Source organism: Eublepharis macularius, chromosome 2 (genome assembly GCF_028583425.1).
Source record: "Eublepharis macularius isolate TG4126 chromosome 2, MPM_Emac_v1.0, whole genome shotgun sequence".
NCBI lineage: Eukaryota > Metazoa > Chordata > Lepidosauria > Squamata > Eublepharidae > Eublepharis > Eublepharis macularius.
Genome location: NC_072791.1, coordinates 175,379,348 through 175,398,265, shown reverse-complemented (window position 1 = coordinate 175,398,265; position 18,918 = coordinate 175,379,348). Strand labels below are relative to the sequence as shown.

The 18,918-nt window shown below is 50.8% G+C and overlaps 1 protein-coding gene and 1 long non-coding RNA gene across 2 annotated transcripts in view; one reads left to right on the top strand and one right to left on the bottom strand.

Moving 5' to 3' along the window:
- THSD7B (thrombospondin type 1 domain containing 7B) overlaps positions 1–18,918 on the bottom strand; it is a 578,528-nt gene that overhangs the window by 517,036 nt on the left and 42,574 nt on the right. The window lies entirely within an intron of this gene.
- Positions 8,285–9,453, top strand: LOC129325225 (uncharacterized). The gene is made up of 3 exons (XR_008596585.1): positions 8,285–8,545; positions 8,866–8,917; positions 9,276–9,453. It is a non-coding gene; the product is annotated as an uncharacterized LOC129325225 (long non-coding RNA).

Here is an 18,918-nt window from a genome sequence, read left to right as displayed (position 1 = left end):
ACTGAATTCATGAATGTGCTAACAAAACCGCAATTTCAAGCAGATGGGTCATTATTTACAACTGTTTGATACAGATGGGATGCCAGTGCTAAGTATTCGCCACATTAGGCAGTGATCAAAACATGCCAGACGTAAAATGTACTTCATTTTCTACCCTTTCAAAATGATGCTAAAAGAAAGCTCCAGCATTTGTTATTTGTTGTGTATTGTAGAATTTAGAAAAGTTTTGAGTGCATATAAAGGTTCCAGTGAGAACTCTTAGTAATAATACAAATAATATTTATATAGAACAAAATAGCCCACTGTTGCATTGTAGATATACAGAAGAAACAGACAGAATGTTTAAACATTAAATTATGGCAGAATGAATGTAAGCAAGGAAGGACATGGAGAATCATACTCTCGGCTTTGCCTTCCATCTCACATGCATTCAGTTTTACTTCTGAATGCAGTCTACAGAACATAAATGCTAGGCAGGTAGGGTCTCTATTCATCATCAGAAAACTTACATGTATAAGGACCCAATCACATGTACAGAGCCTGTGCACATTTTGACATTATACTGAATAAGTATAAGATAAGCAGGTCCAACATTCACCCAGGCTACATTAATCAAGAATTCTTTCTATTTGCCTAGGGCACTCAATGAGTTTGTGGCCAAGATGAAATTTTTACCAAGAACTTCCCAAACCATGTTCTTAACCACTGTACTATCTGCCTCCTATAGGCCTACAGAGTAGAATCTCCCAGATATTTCCCATCTCACTTTGTGATCTATAAATATTTTTAGTAATTCTGTGCACTTCTTAAAGAAAATAGAAGCAGCAGATCTCATATGGACAGGGATAACCAAACCGTGGTTTGAGAATTTAACTTAGTAAACAAAAGTGAAGGAGGAAGATCTGCATGTTAGGAACATTATGTATGCAAAATTATGCATACAGAATTACAGCTACACATGCATGTAAGGAACGTAATGGATTCTTTTCATTGTCCCAGCCCTTCTCTAGGCACAGACTGAACTTAAGGAAGCCTAAGAACTGAAGGAAACATTCCCTTTAGCAACAGCATAAACAAAAGCTAAGGTAGACTCAAGGATTAAAATTAGAGAAAAGTCTGATTTTTGACACTTTCCTTGAGGGAATCAGCAACTACTTGAACTAGTAGTGACTAGATATTGGATTGTGTGAACAGCAACTAACAGTTTCTTTGAGGTAATTTAGTGGGTGTATGACTAGCACTACTTTAGGTATCAGTAAGTTACTCTCTTTCCTCTTTCAGGATACAATTGGCTAGTGGAGTTTACTTTTTGTTTTGGTTTAGAAGTAAAAAACTTGCTTGACTTGCCACAAAGAATCTGAAGGGCTTATGCATAGTGATTTGTAGGGGCGTGCACTTCGGATTCCTGGCTCAGGAAAAAAACCTGAACCATGCCCGATTCGTAAAGATTCGGTATTTCCTAATTGGGGCCAATATGATGGCCCCGATTCGGAAATACCAAATCAAAGCTTCCCAAAGCGATTTGGGTCGCTTTGGGATGCTTCGGGCCTTTTTAAAGAGCTCCCTCCCACCGCCACCCCACTTACCTGGGACATCCTGGCGGCAGTGGAAGTGACAGTGCAGGCAGCAGAGGCGCCAGCTGCAGCCTTCCCGCGCTGCCCTGCTGGCCACCGCGGAGACCAAAGGGGGGGCGCAAATGGTGGAGGTGCCAGCTGCGGCCTTCTTCACCACCCCGCTGGCTGCCGCAACAGCCGAAGTGGCAGCGCGGGTGCCGGAGGCATCAGTGGCACGAGCGGTTGAGGCTCTGGCTGCGGCCTTCCCCACCACCCCGCTGACCGCTGTGGCAGCTGAAGCGGCAGCATGGACGGCGGAGATGCTGGCTGTTGGCTTCCCCGCCGCCCTGCTGATCGCTGCGGCAGCGGAGGCACCTGCTCTGGCCATTGGGAAACATAAGTGGGGTTGGGGTTAGGGGAAGGGGGGCTCAGGGGGGAGGTGAGGGTCTCACTTCAGTATGCTCCAAATCATTACGAAGCATACCAAAGCTATTTCAATAATCCGAACCCAAAGTGGCTTGCCGCTTCGGGTTTTGGGTTATTCTGAATCTTTTTTCTGATTTGGGTAAACCCGAAGTGGGAAAACTGAATATTTCCCTGGTGCACACCTCTAATGATCTGTAACTGCATGGATTATTCCATAGTAACATTATTGGGAGTGGAGGGGGATGACAACAGGATCACAGTCTGAATTAGGTTGTCTACCAACTTCATACAACCACACTTTTTTAAAGGAGCAGCGGCTAAACAGAAAGACAAAACAGTGTGAACAGAGGATAAGGGACGCAGTAGTGGTAGTAGTGTTGAGAGGGAATGGGGGAGAGAAAACAACTACAGAAGAGGGAGATAGCAGTAGGAGGGTTTGGGGGAAAGGGGGTAAAAGAAAAGGAGGAGAAAGCAGCAACAGAAGAATTGGGGTTAGGGAAGACAAAAGCAGGTAGGATTTCCTCTCTCCCACACAAGTCCTTGGAGGTGGAAGGGGGTCCTTGTATTTTATTGTTAAATCTCTTTGAAATGAAGTTAAAATAAGTCAACAATTTAAAATGTAACACCTACACAGTGTTCATCCAGTTATGTAAGGTTAATGGATTGTGTTTCTCGGTTATACTTGAACTACTAATGTTATATAGCAATCAAGAGAACTCTGAAAATAAAGTGATATTCAAAATGTGGTTTTAAATGTTATTTTAACGTCACAACTTCCATGTTGTAGTTATTTGCTTGTTTGATAGAAGTTCACATTTAAGCTTGAGTTTATCATGCCACATACTAATGTTGATTTATGGAACACACCACAGATTTTGGGCAATATGAATACAGAAATATCATTCAAGGATTTTTGACAGGCACAGTATACAGTAGTGTTTGATATACCACTTATTGAAGAAGAAGAGTTTTATACTCTCTCTTCACTACCAAAGGAGTCTCGGAGTGGCTTACTGTGAGGGTTAAGAGAGCTCTAAGAGAGCTGTAACTGACTCAAAGTCACCCTGCTGGCTTCAAGTGGAATCAAACCTGGTTTATACCAAACTGGCAAGTTAAGCAATGAAATAGGGAGCAGGGGAAATTATATATTCCAAATTAACAAACTCCTCGTCTAAACAGCCTATAATACATTTTTAAAAACCCATGGTTTTCGTTCGTTTTGTTCCAGTTTCTTATTGCAGTCTTTGCCTCTATTAGTTTCCCTTTTACAAGGCAGACAGCATTTTCTGAATCAGAGCCCACTGTTCACTATGGAGTAGGGGGAGAGAGAGAAACTCTGGGCTTTCTTGATTGACTGCAAGCTGCAGCCATTTGCACTTACATGCGTGAGGTATTTTAATCCTTCCTGAATGTATGCAGTGGGACTTTTTTTCCTGTCTCTTTCCAATGCCTGCCCTTTTGTGCCAATTTTCACTTGCAGACTGCACTCTCCTGCTTGTTCGCTGCTCTCCAAATCTTATCTCCTATCCAAGGAAATCTACCTCAAAGTTCTCCTGCTGCTGCTGCCTGGGAGAAGGCTTTTCAAGCTGCTGAGAGAAGGCAGCAAAGAGAGAACTGGCAGTTAAACCTGTTCTGTTACACAGAAACATTTCCTGTTTGACAACATTATATTTATGAGTTTAAAACTTCTATGTTCCATCTTGTAAATAAAGTTTATTTTTTGTTTTATTTAACCCTGGCTGGCTTGAAGTCATTGGCTGAGGAAAAATATTGCACACAAAGACTTAAAATGCTCTGGTCACGTTAAATAGGCCAATTTTAAGTACATGGTGGCAGCATATGTAGGGAAAATAGCCTCTAAGTTTCCTTTCCCCCATAGCTCTAGGCTGGTTGAGGAGAGGTAAATACAGGAAACAGGTTGCCTATCTGGTGAAGCTCCTGAAAGAAGAGTAGGAATGTCAGTCCCCCACCGAGGGTGGAGGATACCCTGCTTCCACCCTCCACCCCTACCCTCACCTACCTGACTGGCAGGGGGAAACAGGGCACACACTCGTGTACTGCAGTAGCCTGAATCCGGCCGCTGCGGAGTGTGGGAGCACTCCACAGTGCCCAGATTCAGGCTGGATTTGGCTGAATTGGGCCTGAATCTAGCCACTGTGGCTCTGCAGTGGCCAGATTCAGGCTGATTCAAGCCCAAATGAGGCCAAATCGAGCCCAATTCAACCTCCTGGGGGTCTGTGCAATCCTCCTGGGGGATTGTCCCAATTTGGCCCCCTGGGGAACACAGGAGCATTCCCAGGGCAGCATGTGACCCGCATGATGATGTCACTTCCCAGAAGTGATGTCATCGTGCAGGCCAGGAGGGCGCACGCAGAGCGTGCGCAATGGAGGAAACCATAAGCCAGGCCTCTGACCTTCCGCCTGGGGGGTCGGAGAACCTGACAACCCTAAAGAGGAGGGGACTCTGTGAGAGTTTGGGTCATGGCCTGCTAAACTGGAGACTAGATAGGTGTTGTGTGGTAACTAGCTCTTACCTGCCTGCAAAGGGAAGTTTAAGGTAGATGGCAGGGTGAAATGCAGGTTCTGCCATACCTACCAAAGGGATTCCCAACATGGCACCAAAAATTATTAGAAAGTGGACAGGGCCAGGAGGGACCTTCCCCCAGCAAGGTTTGGATTGGCCAGTGAAGATTTGATTGGATGTGTGACTGTGTGACTGAAGGAAAGCTGTGGTAGCTCCATCTACTGAAACATGGCACCAAAAATTATTAGAAAGTGGACAGGGCCAGGAGGGATCTTCCCCCAGCAAGGTTTGGATTGGCCAGTGGAGATTTGATTGAATGTGTGACTGTGTGACTGAAGGAAAGCTGTGGTAGCTGCATCTACTGAAACAGCCATTTTGTGGCTTGCCCACAATGCTGTGACAGAATTTCATAGGTTCCTGCACACTCAAAATGTCTGGGGACCTCTAACCTATCTGCTCAAAGAGAAAAATGATCAGTCAACCAACTACTACCAGATTTTTCTTCCCATTGAGACTGTTTACATTGTTACAGGGTTAGCGTACAGATATGGTTGCCAGCCTCAAGGTGAGGCCTGGAGATTTCCCAGAATTATAACTGATCTCCAGATGACAGAGATCAGTTCCCGTGGAAAAATGGCTGCTTTGGAGGGCGGGCTCTATGGCATTATAACCTTCTGAGCTCCGGACCCTCCTCAAACCATGCAATCCCCAGGTTCCACCTCCCAAATCTCTAAGTTTTTCCCAACCCAGAGCTGGCAACCCTAGGTACAGATCAGGCAGAATAGGATAATTATGTGACCAAAAAAATGAAGCAGACAAAAATGGAGAGGAACTCTAGAAAGAAAAGCATTCTGTTTCCAGATTCAAACTAATATCTGTCTAGTACCTGTCTACAAAAATCTGCAAGTTTTAAGAGAGACCATATTTAGGGTTATGGTCTACATGTGCAGCCCCTCCCCCACAAAGAAAATAGCACTGTGGGGCCATTTTGGGAGGGAAAGCATGTTACTGAGGGAAGACTAAATCCCCTCCCCATGTGCCATGGTCTCAAGCAGAGCTCCATGTGGAAATGAGTTTCTTGAAGGAGGATGTATGACTCACTGATTCAAAGTTAGATCAGAGGACGAAGGCACAACACACTGAAAATTGTAATTTGTAGTTTGGCACTAGTCAGCATGTAATGTTTCTCTTTTTCATTTTAGATGAATACCTACAGCTATTAGTACTATTTAGTATTTGTTTCACGTTTATGCATTTCAAATAAAGAACACATCTTCTGAGTCTCTCTGTTCAATTGTAGTGATAACATATTACCATCTTTGAATAACTGTTTATCCACCTCATAATCTTAACTGAGAAAATGTCCTCAATACGGGTACCTATACTTAAAAAAAACCGAAAACATATTGATGGGGCATCCATACTTTGGATTTATTGCAGAAAGAAACACTACAGCAACAGTAGTATACCACAGCAATCATGTCTGCTACATATTTCTAGTAGCTTTGAAGACGTTAAAGATTCACAAGTCACTTGAATAAACTGATAAAATAGCTCATTAAGTCTTGCCATGGAAACAGGTATTTGCACATTTCTAAACAAAATTGGAATAATTTGTTTATGAAGTGATAAAGATGTAAACTTATTCATGTTTAAATGTAAAACAACATAAGCAACAAATTTGGTCTCTACTAGCAATGAGTGCTTGTTCCATTATCCTGCACAATCCATTAACTACTATACCTAAATAAAGTCTTGATAATGTTGTCTCTCTCATTCCCATGAATTTTTATGGAGGTTGTATTTTTGAGCCAATAATAATGTGGTGATTAGAAAAGCATTCAGCAAGAACATGTGCCAATGTTGCAAGAATACAAGTTAACAAATTTATGAGAAGCTAGATAATTCCTGATTTCCAATGTTGAAAGTATTATCACCAATTGTTCTGTAATTTGCTGAAGCACTTTCTAAAATGAACTAATAAGACGCAGTGGAAATAATAATGATTGGGTCTTGTCAGCTTTCGTTACTTGTCTAACTGAACTTAGTTTTCATTAACGTAATGGATTTATTTTCAAATGTACTGTTAGAAAGATATTTTACAAAGAATAGGCACTACTACATTCAAATCTATTAGGCTGCAATTGTTTTGAAAAAATTGACCAAGTTTCTAACATTTGTGGGAGTGGAAGAAAACTTGGAGGATTTGGGCCATGAGTGAATGCATGGCAGATTCTCCTATGGGTTGGAGAAAGACTAAATTCCAAATAAAGTATACTATATATTTCAATTATTTTATGAACACATCATATACATTCACATTAGCTAGCCCCCCAGAAATGAAAAAATATTTTCACTTTAACTAACATAAAAAGCAATTCACATTTAATTTTGAATGAAAAATTGCTGTTTTAGAAGCTAGTAAACTTTCCCTCAAAAAATCCCAAAATATTTCCATACTAAACAGTTCAAGATAAAAAGTGGAATCTTTCAGAGTTAAAATATTTCAAAACTTTTACTACTGTGAGCTAGAAGCTGGACTCTTCAGACAAAGAGGGATTTAGGGAGCTGGGAAGGAACACTTACTGATTTAAGGGGATCAGCATCTTACAGCCAAATCAAATGAAATAGAGAAACCATCTGCTTTACAGAGTTAAATGATTAATTTTTGGATGGTCTTCTAAAATGGTGTTATTTTGGCATCACATTTATTTAGAAGATGTTATAACTGGCAGCCCAGCATTTTTCATAACAGGGTTATAACTACATTATCCTGTTATCCATCTGGGCCTTTTTCAATTCAGTGGTTTAATTAAAACTCAATGGTATTATCAATCTGTTGCATTTTTCATTTTGATGGTTATTACACTTATAGTGCAGCAGGAGTGCAAATTAAAAGGAATAGTACGATAAATCTCATTCAAAAATTTCATTTCTATAGTTTCAGCAATTTACAGTTATAAAATTTTCTAACTTGTTTGGGTTTATAAACCAATTTTCTTTATCTTCAATACTGAAATAAAACAAAAAATAGGTTTGTCTACACTTCTCATAATTTCTTTATCATTGATTCCATCACTACTGACAATGGACTTGTGCCAAAAATTTTAATTGGGTTTAAGATCCATTTTCTCTCTGCAAGACAAAAGAATATAGTAAATACTTCTTACAGAATTACAAGACCTCCGATAAACCAAACATAGAAGCATACAAGTATTTACAGATTTTAGTGCAATCAATCATGTTAGCAAGAATTGCTACAGTTTCAAAGTCAAGAACTAAGCCTTAATGAACAGTCCAATAAAGGATGTCAAATACACAATTTATCTCAAAGTGGTTCTGAATAATTCAAATCAAGAAAGGGGGAACGAAATCTAACAGGAGTATGTAAACTACATTAAATCACTCTTTCATTGATATCAGATGACCCCAAAGTCATTCTTTATTGGGTGATGAAGAACACTAGGAAGATTACAAGATTTATCTTTTTTTAAAAAAAAAAAAATCCTTTTTACTCGGGCAGCCCAATCCTAAGAAGGGCACGGAAAGTGAACAGGAACCGAACTAAGGCTTGCGAGGGCGCATCTAGCCCGTACGCCCGCGTAAGTGGCCTTCCGCCCGCGCTGGGACGCGGCGCTGGCCCGCCGGCGGGCCAGCACCGGTGCAAGCCACAGGCGCCCGGGCGGCGGCGCAGAAGTGGCGTAGAGCCCTACGCCGACGCAGGGGGGGGCGGGGAGCAAGGCGGGGTCGGAGTTAGTCCGCTCCCTAAGCTCCTCCAGAAGCGGGAACGCCCACAGCGGCGCAAAAAAGCTACGCCACGGAAAAAGAAGGCGTAGCCCATAGGCGTCCATGGAACGGCGAAAAATCAGCCCCCTCTCTGAGCGCCTCGCCCCGCCCCTATGGCCCGAAGGAGCATAGGATGAGAACTATCCCGGGGACCAATCAGCGTGCGCGCCCGGCATGGACGAGCCCCCCTCTCTGCACCCAATCACCTGCGACCGCGTCCTACAAAACATCCGGCCAGCACCGCCCAAACCCCCAGGTAAGTGAGCACTCGGCCGGAGGCTCTGCCCGTCTGCTGAGTGGCATTGCCCCTTTGAAAACCGAAACGGGCTGAGGGCATTCACATTGGCAGGCGCAGAATGCACTCAGGGGACTTTGCGAAAAACTGGGGGAACTTCGCATAAAGGGGAAGAGGTGCCTAACTGCCTAACTCTCTTTCTACCGTGATAGAAAGAATGACTCCACAGCTAACTGATGCATGCTAGTTGCTTCTAACTAAGCACAAACAAACTAACCCTTCCGTGGCAGAAGGGAATGACACTTTGCAAATTAACCGCATGCTCTCCCGTTTCCTTGCAGGTGCCCTGACTCTTGCGCTCCCACCTGGTGATGACCGACAGAGCGCTGACAGGTAAGGAGGAGGTGGGGGGGCATTCCGCAGATTAGTGCAAACCGCCCATTCACCTGAACCCACCCGCTCACTTGCCGCTTTGGGTGAGGCCCAGCAGGGGTGGGGGGCAACCATGCCCGCCCCTGGCTGCCTCAGAGGCAGGCGCCTCGAAAACCACATGTGGCCAGGTGTTTGTTGTGACCAGCTCATTCTCTCCCTTAAAGGTAAAGGCTTGCCAAGGCCGAGTGCATCCTCACCAGACCGTCATGCATCAGCTGCTGCCCTCGACCATGTGCAACCCCCCCCCGGATGGCGGAGTGTGGGGCTTGCCTTGCCAGTGGAACGAGGCAAAGCCCACACGTGTCTTTTTCCCCCACAGGCACGTCCAGGGCATGGCTGCTCCCCCGCGCCCCGCCCTCCCCAAACATCTCTGACGGACGGTTGGCTGCAGCCCAGGAAGCACCGTCGCGCCGCGGCCTGCATCCCAGCCCCGCCCCTCCGAGCGGGAAGGAGGGCTGTGTGGAATGCTCCGGCTCCCTCGCCAGCCTAAACGCAAGCCCGCTCTTTCCAGTGCAATAAAACGAGATGTACAACAACTGTTTTCTGTGTCTGCGAGTCTGACTTCGTCCTCCGCCCCTCCCCCAACACTCCCGTCACATCTCCCCACCTGCACATTGCCACAAATGTATCCGACACACCCCGTCTTGCCTCCCCGCCCCCTCCCTCCTCCTCCCCCCCTCCTCCTCTGTATTTGACCAGTGTCTGTACCACCCATCTGCTGAAGAGAACTTGATTCTCAGAAGCCTATGCCACAATAAAATTGGATAGTTTTAAAGGTGCTATGGGACCCTTTTTGAATTCGCTACCACAGGCTAACACGGCTAACTCCCCTGCATCTATGGCCAGGTAGAGGGTTGGGGCGGGGCATGTGAGCGGGGAGGGGGATCAATCCCCGGTGGGGAGAATAGCTGGCACCCGATAAGCAAGGGAGAGGGTGGTGCGAGCTGCCGCTGCAAGGGAGCGGGAGATGGCAGGGGAAACGGTCCACTCGCGGGAATCCTAGCCCCCACCAATGGAGAATCCAGGGTGGTGGCAGGCGGATGCCATATCCCGGGCAGGAGGTCTCGCGCGCCTGGGGAGGGTCGCCCCCATCGCAGCCGCAGCCCCAGCAACACAGTCCCATGAGCGGCCGCCTCCCAGAGTGGGTCCAGCCCCTCGGGCGTCTGCAGCAGCCCCATTGGTCATTCCACCCCAGGGCGTCCTGCCTCGCATCCAATCCCGTGGAGCAGTTGCCAGCCTCCCACGCCAACAGGCCATGGTTGTTGGGAGGGGTGGGGTGTGTCCGAGGCTGCGCGTGGCTCCGCCCTGGCTCGGCGCCGTCTCCTGCGTTCAGCAATTGTGGCCACTCGCGTTGCCCTGCCGGGGGGGGGGAACCACTCCGAGGCTGCCAGCCCCGCCAATCCTGCAGGGAAGGCCGCTGGCCCCGCCCACAGGGGCAGTGGAAGAGCGCATCAGCTGCGCAAAGTGGCTAAAATGCGGGAGCCCGAGGCCTCCCGGCTGGCTGCCACAGCGTGCCCCTTCCCCGGCCGGGCCATGCAGGCTGGGTGGCCACCCCAGGCCCGGGAGGGCCCCCTGATGGCAGGTTGCGTGACTGCCCCAGCTCAGGGCGGCATGCCAGGCAGGGCAGGTGCGTTAGGGCAATATGGAAGACATGCCAGAGCGGCCCCTGGCCAGTCCTTGTGCATCCTAAGCCCCCCCCCCCTTGGAAGGGATGCGCTGTCACCGCGGGCCTGGTCATGCACTCATGGTGCCAGGGCAGGATATGGCTGGCAGTTCACCAAACTATCGCAGGCAGACACGGGTCCATGTGTAGATGAGCTTTATTCCCAGTCCCACGGCGCAACGTACAGCCAGGCCCAAGGGTTCACGTCCCGCAAGGATGCACTTGAGCAGCACAGCATCCCCGCAAGGGAAGAGGGCCCTGGGGCCATAGGAAGCCAACCACCACGGCCCCCTCCCCTCCAACCCACAGGTCTGAGACGGGGGGGGGCCTGTGCTGAACCTATCCATGAACTATGCAGCTGCCAGACAGAAGATAGGGAATTGTTACATCTCAGACCCTCCAAGGTCATGCCGGCGGGCGGTGTAGTTCGGTGGGCAGCACAGAAACACTATACCCACAGCGGTCCCGGCTGCATGGAGGGCGACGGGTGGCGGGAGCAGTGGGCGGCCAGGCTCGGGGCCCAGCTCATTGCCAAGGCTGCCGGGAATGACCTCCTGGCAGATGAGGGTGCAATGACTGCGCGGCCAGTTTACCTGGAGGAGCTCTTCCCTGGCCGTGCGGAGGAGGCCCACCTCATACGAGCGTGGCTAGACACGGCGCTGTGCGAGGTGGAGCATGACCTCCTGGAAGAGGAGGTGGCTGCGGGCCCCGCGCGCAGTAAGTCAGGGTCCTCGGCGCCATCCAGGGAGCCTCCTCCGCTGCCACAGAGGGCAGGCCATAAGGGCCCGGAGGCGTCCCAGCCACTTCCGTCGAGGCGCAGGTTGCAGGTGCTTGCAGCAGATGCCGGGCTGCCACCAACGGGTGCCCCCCCTCCCTCTCTCCCCCCTCTGCAGGGACCATCAATGACAGGTGGATGGCTGCCATGGACCGGGTTCACGGGGCATTCCAGCAGGCGCGGGCAGCGGCACCATGTGAGTCTCGCCAACAGGAGGGGCACGGGCATGTGGGGTGGGGCGGCCTGCGGCCGCGACAACAACCCCAGAGCCCACAGGGGCCCTGACGCTCCCATCCCCCACCTCTTGCCCCCACAGCGGCGCCCGCCCGGAGCCCCTCGCCAGATGAGGAGGAACTTGGGAGGGGCTTCACCGCCTGGTCTCCACCCCGCTACCCGCCACCCGCTGAAGACCCAGACGGTGACCCAGTGGAGGGGCCTGGCAGGAAGCGGCCGAAGCTGGAGCCCGTCCCCGCAGACGGCCGGGCAGCTGCCGATATGCCATCCCAGGCACAGGCATCTTGGACCCCAGCCGGGCCCCTGCTCTGTAACGGGGATGCCGTGGCGGGGTCGCTGGCCTCCCCCTGCTCCGACGCGCTACCTAGCCCTCACCCTCCTGGCTGCTGAGGCCGGGGTTCTGGGTTGGCAAGCTGCTCTCTGGGCGCCTGATGCAGCCCTGGAATCGATTGGGAATAAAGCCAAGTTCATTAACCGCTTTTCCCGTGCAGCCCGTCCATGGGGGGCGGTGGCTGCTGGCCGGGGCGGCTTTCCCATGCTCTCTACATGCAGGGGTTGAGGGAGCGGGGACTCGGAGGGGCCGCCTGGGACACCATAGGGGCGTAAAGGGCGAGTGTTTGGCCGGCCGAGCCCCCCATGGCCAGGCATGGCCCTCAGCGCGCAGCATGCCACAGGTGCTCCGCGACCCTGTCTCGCACAGCTCGGTCATGCTCCTGGGGCTCTGCCGGGGCGTCAGGAGAAAGGCGACCGGCGGGCGGCAGCCAGGGGTCCTCGCCTGGGCCCTCTGTGGCTGGCAAGGGGAGCTGCTGGCGCACGGCAATATTGTGCAGCATGACACAGGCAGCCACGAGCTTGGCGACGGTGAACGGCTGCATGGCCAGGCGGCCGCCCGTGTGATGGAGGCATCTGAAGCGCATTTTCAGCTGACCGAAAGCACGTTCGATCACCATCCTCGTGCGCCGGTGGGCCTGGTTGTAGTTGGCTCTGTCGGCGGGCTCATCCGCAGGGTATGGCGTCAGGAGGTAAGGCAGCAATGGATAGCCACGGTCACCTGCAAGGGGAGGCGGAGTTAGGATCTCCCTTCCCATCCCCGTCCCCTCACAGCTCCCCCACCAACTCCTGACCTAGGAGCCAGCCTCTCCCCTCAGGCCATGATGACAGGAGCCTGTTCAGGCCGGAGGTGGTGAAGATCTGTGCGTCGTGGACGCTTCCCGGGAACTTGGCAACGAGGTCCGTGAAGATCCCCTGGTGGTCACAGGCTGCCTGGACATTGATACTGTAGAACCGGTGCCGATTCCTGTAGACCTGCGGCTCCTCTCTGGGAGCGCATATGGCCACATGCGTGCAGTCGACTGCTCCAATCACATTGGGGAAGCCTGCAAAGGAGGAGAAGCCAGCCCGGATGGGTGCCAACTCTGCCTCCGAGGTGGGAAAGTGGATGTGCTCGCGGATCCGACCAACTAGGGCGTCCAGGAAGGCATGCAGGCAGCGGCTGGCGGATGACTGGGAGACCTCCAAGGCCTCAGCCATGACTCCCTGGAAGGAGCCGGTCGCAAGGTAGCGGAGGGACAGCAGGACCCTCTGGAGGACGGGGATGCCCCGGGGAGCCGCAGCTTGCCCCTGAAGGGCGGGCGCGAGCTCCTCGCACAGAGCCTGTATGGCTGCCCTGTCCAGGCGGAAGCGGTCCAGGCAAGTCATGTCGCCCAGGAGCAGGGATGGCACCCTGGCCTGGAACCGGCGGCGGCGTCTGAGGCGGCGCCGCCTGAGGGCCGCTCGGACAAACACGGCTGGCAGGAGGTGGCTGGTCCGGATGGCTGGGAGCCGCGGCGGCAGTGGCGGGCACCAGGCGGGGATGATCAAGGTCCTGCCTGGAAGGAACGCAGGTTGAGTTTCAGCACCCTGAACCCCCCCCCCCACGCACAGCAGCAGGCCTACCGGTCTCAGCGGCCCGTTGCAAGTGGTGCTCAGGAGCAGGTCCTCTGTCCGCTGCATGGGCCGTCCCAGCCACCCTTCCCGGTCCTGCACCCCCTGTGCCCTCCTCCATCTTGCCGAGGGGATGGGTGAGCACATGACTAGGTGGCTGGTTCCCACCACTTATCTCGGGGACCGGACATTCCAGCGGGCACTACCCCCATGTCTGCTGAGAGCACTAGTGGCGGCGGAAGCCAGCGCCAGGCAAACTGGACAGAGGCCGAGAGAGTGCTGCTTTTTGGGCTCGTGGTGGAGAATGCGGAGGTCGCCCTGAGCACGCACAGGGGCGCCTCGTCCCGGTCTCGACGACGGGCATTCTGGCAGATGGCAGCTGACAGGGTCTCGGCTGTGGGCAACGCGCCCCGCACTGCTCACTCGGCAATGAAGCGCTGGAATGATTCTTTCGGGCCCGCGCGCAAACGAGTGCGCCTCCTCATGTCTCAGGGGGTTCCTTATGAGCGGGCCCTTGACGAGGGGCTCCCAGGCCCAGAGGCGGTCATGCGAGCGGTCATCCCGGAGGCGGTGGTGGGCGGCCTGGGCGTTGAGGTCCTGCCCGGTTAGTATTTGTGGATTCAGGGAGGCGAGGGGGGGGACGTATGGATCGTGGCACATGTGTGACAGGGCCTCTCCCGTGAGTAGGCACGGCCCCTGAGGGTCCAGACCCAAGCCAGGCGGAGGCAGAGGCGGCGGAGTCTGTGCCCCCCCTGGCAGAGAGCGGGGCCCAGGAACAGGCAGCCCTTCCACCGCCACAGCAAGCCCCTGCTGCCAGCGACGAGGAGCCTCAACCGGGCCCGTCGGGGGGCATGGATCCGGAGCACGGTATGTATCTGTGGCCCTGCTGCTGGTGGGGCCAGGGACCAGCTCGGCCGCCGGCCTCGGCCACACATCCAAGGCCACTCATGGCGCCGACCGGTCTCAAGACGAGGGGTTGCGGCCGCAGTTGGAATGGGTGTGCTTGGCCCGGCTCGGTGGCCTGTGGCAGCCCATGTTGGGCCGCTGCTCTTCCCTCCCTGGGGCCTCTTCCCACCCATGTCTCGCTCCAGCAGGGACCATGCGCCTGGAGATAGGCGGGGAGGTGATTGCCCAGCTGCGTGAGCTGCCACCCTCCCGGAGGACCTCTGCTGCCGGAGCGGCTCTCCTGCAGTCGCTCGGCTTCCCTGTGTCGGTGGAGGGTGAAGGTGGCCCTGGGACTCCGCCGGTTCAGGACACCTCATCGACAGAGCCGCTCGAGGAGCTGTCCCAGCCTGCAGCACCATCCCCTCCAGCCCCCCCGCCCCCGGGTGCCATGGGCCGTGTGCGGGAAGGACCTGGCTCCGCCTCTGAGGGGGAGGGGCCCATGGAGGGGATCCTTCCAGGCGCACGGGCTCGCGGCCCCCGCCCTGCCCAGCGGCTTCCCCCGACACTAGCCGCAATGTGGGCGGCGATCGAGAGGGAGCGGCTAGAGGTGCACGCTGCATGGGAGGAGGCGAACAACCGCGGCCGGGAGTTCATGGCTGCGGTACTGGAAGTGGGGGAAGGGGTCCGTGCCTCTCAAGTCCGTGCCGAAGCCCTGCTCGGGCGGCTCGTCGCCATCCTCGATCCTCCGGCCCCACCCGCTGCAGCAGCTCCACCCGCCCCAGAGGCACCCCTCCCTCGGGCCCAGTTGCGTGCGAGAGGCCGGGCCCGTGGACGGCCAAGGGGGTCCGGCCGCCGGCCTCGCCGGTGACCGCCGCTGCCGCCTTGGGGGTGGGGTGGGGTGTTTTGCTGCACAGACGGCTCTCCTACACGCCTCCCCTTCCTCACGTCTGCTGGGGGAGGTGGGATGATATAATAATAAAGGCTGATTTCTGTGCAATGGGTGTCTGTGTTCTTTGCCTTGGGATGGGGACGAGGGGGCAGGCCCGCTGTATCTGCCTCTTGGTGGCGGCCTCAGGCCAGCCCTCCCCTTCGGCGCCACTGGGGGGCTGTCCCCTGCTGCCAGAGACTGGCTGCTGACCTGGATTCCTCATGGCAGGGCGCCTGCCAGTCCCATGCCAACCTCTCTGGACGCGGCCGCCAGGGACTTGGTGCTACATTGGGCAAACGGGGGAAAGGCTTCTCAGACTACGCCCACCCCTCTCCTTCCCGACTGCGAGCCCCGCCCGACACACGAGCCGAGGCAGTCTGCCAGCATGGGCGCGGTTTGCCTGCTGCTCTGGGGCCTGGCCGGGATCGCGTGCTGCCCATAGGCTGCGCCTTTCCTGGCCCCTCCCCCTGACGCTTGTCAGGAACAGCGCCCTTTGGCTGTGCCTGGCGGCGGCCGTAGATCAGACCCGCCCACAACACTTTCTGGTTCTCCAAAATTGCATCTCTGCGCCGCTGCAGGCGCCGCTGCGGCCACACTTTGCTGGCACAGGATCCGGCCCGGCGGCGCCGCCACACCACCAGTGCAGCCGCGTCGGCGTTGGGGCCGGCCATAGGATTGCGCTGTAAGACCAGTATATGGGATTGGATTCCATTGAGGATCCCAACTTCCTCATCTTCTCTTTCTCACTGCAGCCCAAAATGCCACCTGAAATGCTACTCCTGGGGAGACAGAAAGGGGCTTCATGATTCTCACAGGAACAGGAGATACAAAGTTTGTAGGACAACAAAGGAGAAAATTCAAGCGAAATCTGACATAGTGAGAACCCATCTTCAAGTCTACATTGTGGCAATAATGGCAGTGAAGGAATTTTATTTCTCTGCCACCAGTGCTGTGATATTTCAAGGGGCAAGAGACTTATTATATAGGCCCTACTGAGAGTAACTTGCTTAATACTTCATGAATAAAATTACTTGCATCTTATCTGACTTGGAATCCACATTAATTACAGAAGACCTGGATGTTCCTTACATTTCTGTTGGTTAAAAGTGTATGAGTACTTTTCATCAGTTGCTGCAACCTGAGGATGTGAACAGAATATATGGGGCTCTGAGACTTACCAAATGCCTGTTGGAGCCTTGTGCCACCAGGCTTATAAGATCTGTCAGGAATGGCTTATCTTAATAGACGATGGCCATTATTAACAAGTCACTGACACAAAGATCAGCACTTCCAAATTTGAAGGAGGCAGTGGAATAGTCTTTCTGGCAAAATCTACTCTTAATCTATTAAAACTGAATAACAACACAGCAATATCCACTCTACTATTCCTTTGATTTTAGAGAAGACGGTAGCTACCAAAGTCCAGTTGTTTTGAGATGAAATTTATCTAGATCCTTTTCAATCTGCCTTTAATCCTTTATAAAACACAAAAACAGTTTTGATCGAATGGATTATCTACACTGATCTACTCACAGCAGGAATGTGCCCCTGTTGGTTCTCCTGGACCTGTCTGCAGCTTTCAGTTTCATTAATCATGATATACTTCTGGGCAATCAGATGGGAATGGGCTTTCGCAACATTGTGTTGGAGTCATTTAAGTTCTTCTTGCATAGTGGGCTCCAGATGGTAGAGCTGGGAAACTTCTATACTTCCCCTTGGTCATTAGGTTATCGGGTTTCACATTTTGTCTCCATGCATTCAGCATCTACATAAGTTGCCATTAATATGTAGATGACACTCAGCTGTCTCCTTCCTTTCCGCCTGAATCCAGGGAGCTGACAGATATGGTATCTGCAGTGATACAAGTGAACAAATTGAAACTTCATCTAGTCAAAATCTAGGGTAGAACCGATCCAGAAACAGATATTCACTGTTTACTGATTAGGAATGCACTACCTTTGAAAGAGCAAGCTCATAGCCTAGAAGTGCTTTTGGACTCCTCTCTGATTCTGCACAACAAAGTGGCGAGAGTGGTAAAAGTGTTTTTTTTGTAATTTAGGGTGGTTTGTCTGATGTGGCTGATACTGGAGAAAGTAGACTTAGTTACAGTTACATGTGCCTTGTAGGGTGTACACACACACACACGCACACACACACAAATGGGTAAATCCGAACCAGGAATATCAAGCTAGAGAAAAAGTTCAATAATCCTCTATTACTAAAGCCAGTTTGGTGTGTAGGGGTTAAGAGCACAAAACTCTAATCTGGAGAACCCCACTCCTCCACTTGAAGCCAGCTAGGTGACCTTGGGTTACTCACAGCTCTCTGGAGCTCTCTCAGCCCTACCCACCTCACAGGGTGTTTTGTTGTGGGGATAATGATGACATACTTTGTAAACCACTCTGAGTGGACATTAAGTTGTCCTGAAGGGCGGTATATAAATCTAGAGTGCTAAAATAATATTGGGAATTCAAACCTATTTCTACTCCTTATCTTAGAAAATAAAAAGTATTTGTTTCTCCTATTTTGTCATTACCTTTTACTTATATATTTCTTAACAATAACAATGTTGACTTTTTACCTGTATTTCATTATTATCTATCATACATTCTATTCTATCATTTATCTTTATTTAAATAATTATCTTACAGTCAAATGATAACATATCAATGTGTATCATATTCAAATTTACAGAGCTAAAACGTCTTATTAATTATATCTGTTGTAAGCAAAATAGTTTCCCCATTTCTCTTCAAATTCTTTAATTGGCCTTCTGTTTACATAACTTGTCAGTTTTGCCATCACTGCATATTCTAACATTTTGTCTTTCCAAATTTCCAAGGTTGGACATTCTTCTTCTTTCCATTTGTTTGACATTACTACTCTTGCCGCCATCAGCAAATACTTAAATAGTTCATGTAGTGTTTTGTCAACATTATCTGGTTGCAGTCTTTTCCAACCACATTTTGGGGGTCTTTCTCTCCAGCATGAAGGGCAAGGAAAGATTTACTATTTTATCTGAACTGATGATTCTTGGTTTATATCCCTCTTCTTCATATTCAGTTTATCACTGCTTCTTTTATTATCTACATGGTTGGGCCAAGTTAGCATGTGATAGTGAGTTTAATGATGAAAAAATGAATAGACAGACAGTACCAACAACTTTCTGAAATAATGCACTTTATTCATGCTTTTATAAATTGCTGCCATTTTGATTTTTTCAGTTTCAATCTTTTTTAGAAAATATTAGTAAAAGCTTTGAGAATCCAATTACAGCAGAAAGTCCAATTAGTTACAAAATAAATGCTAACTAGATAACTTTCCTTCTTTTCATAAAGAAAAGAAGACCATGTTCTTTTAACTGTTCAGAAAAGAGGTGGGCAAATCTCTTGCAATTTGTGCTTTATGTGTTCAGAAAATGAGAATTTAAGATTATTAAATTTATGATTATCACAGTATTATTGCCGTAGTACTTAATAAAGCTCTTAATGTACAATAACGGGCTCTGAAACGAAGGGTTTGGTCAAAGACAATAGACTAAAACGTATGGTGAC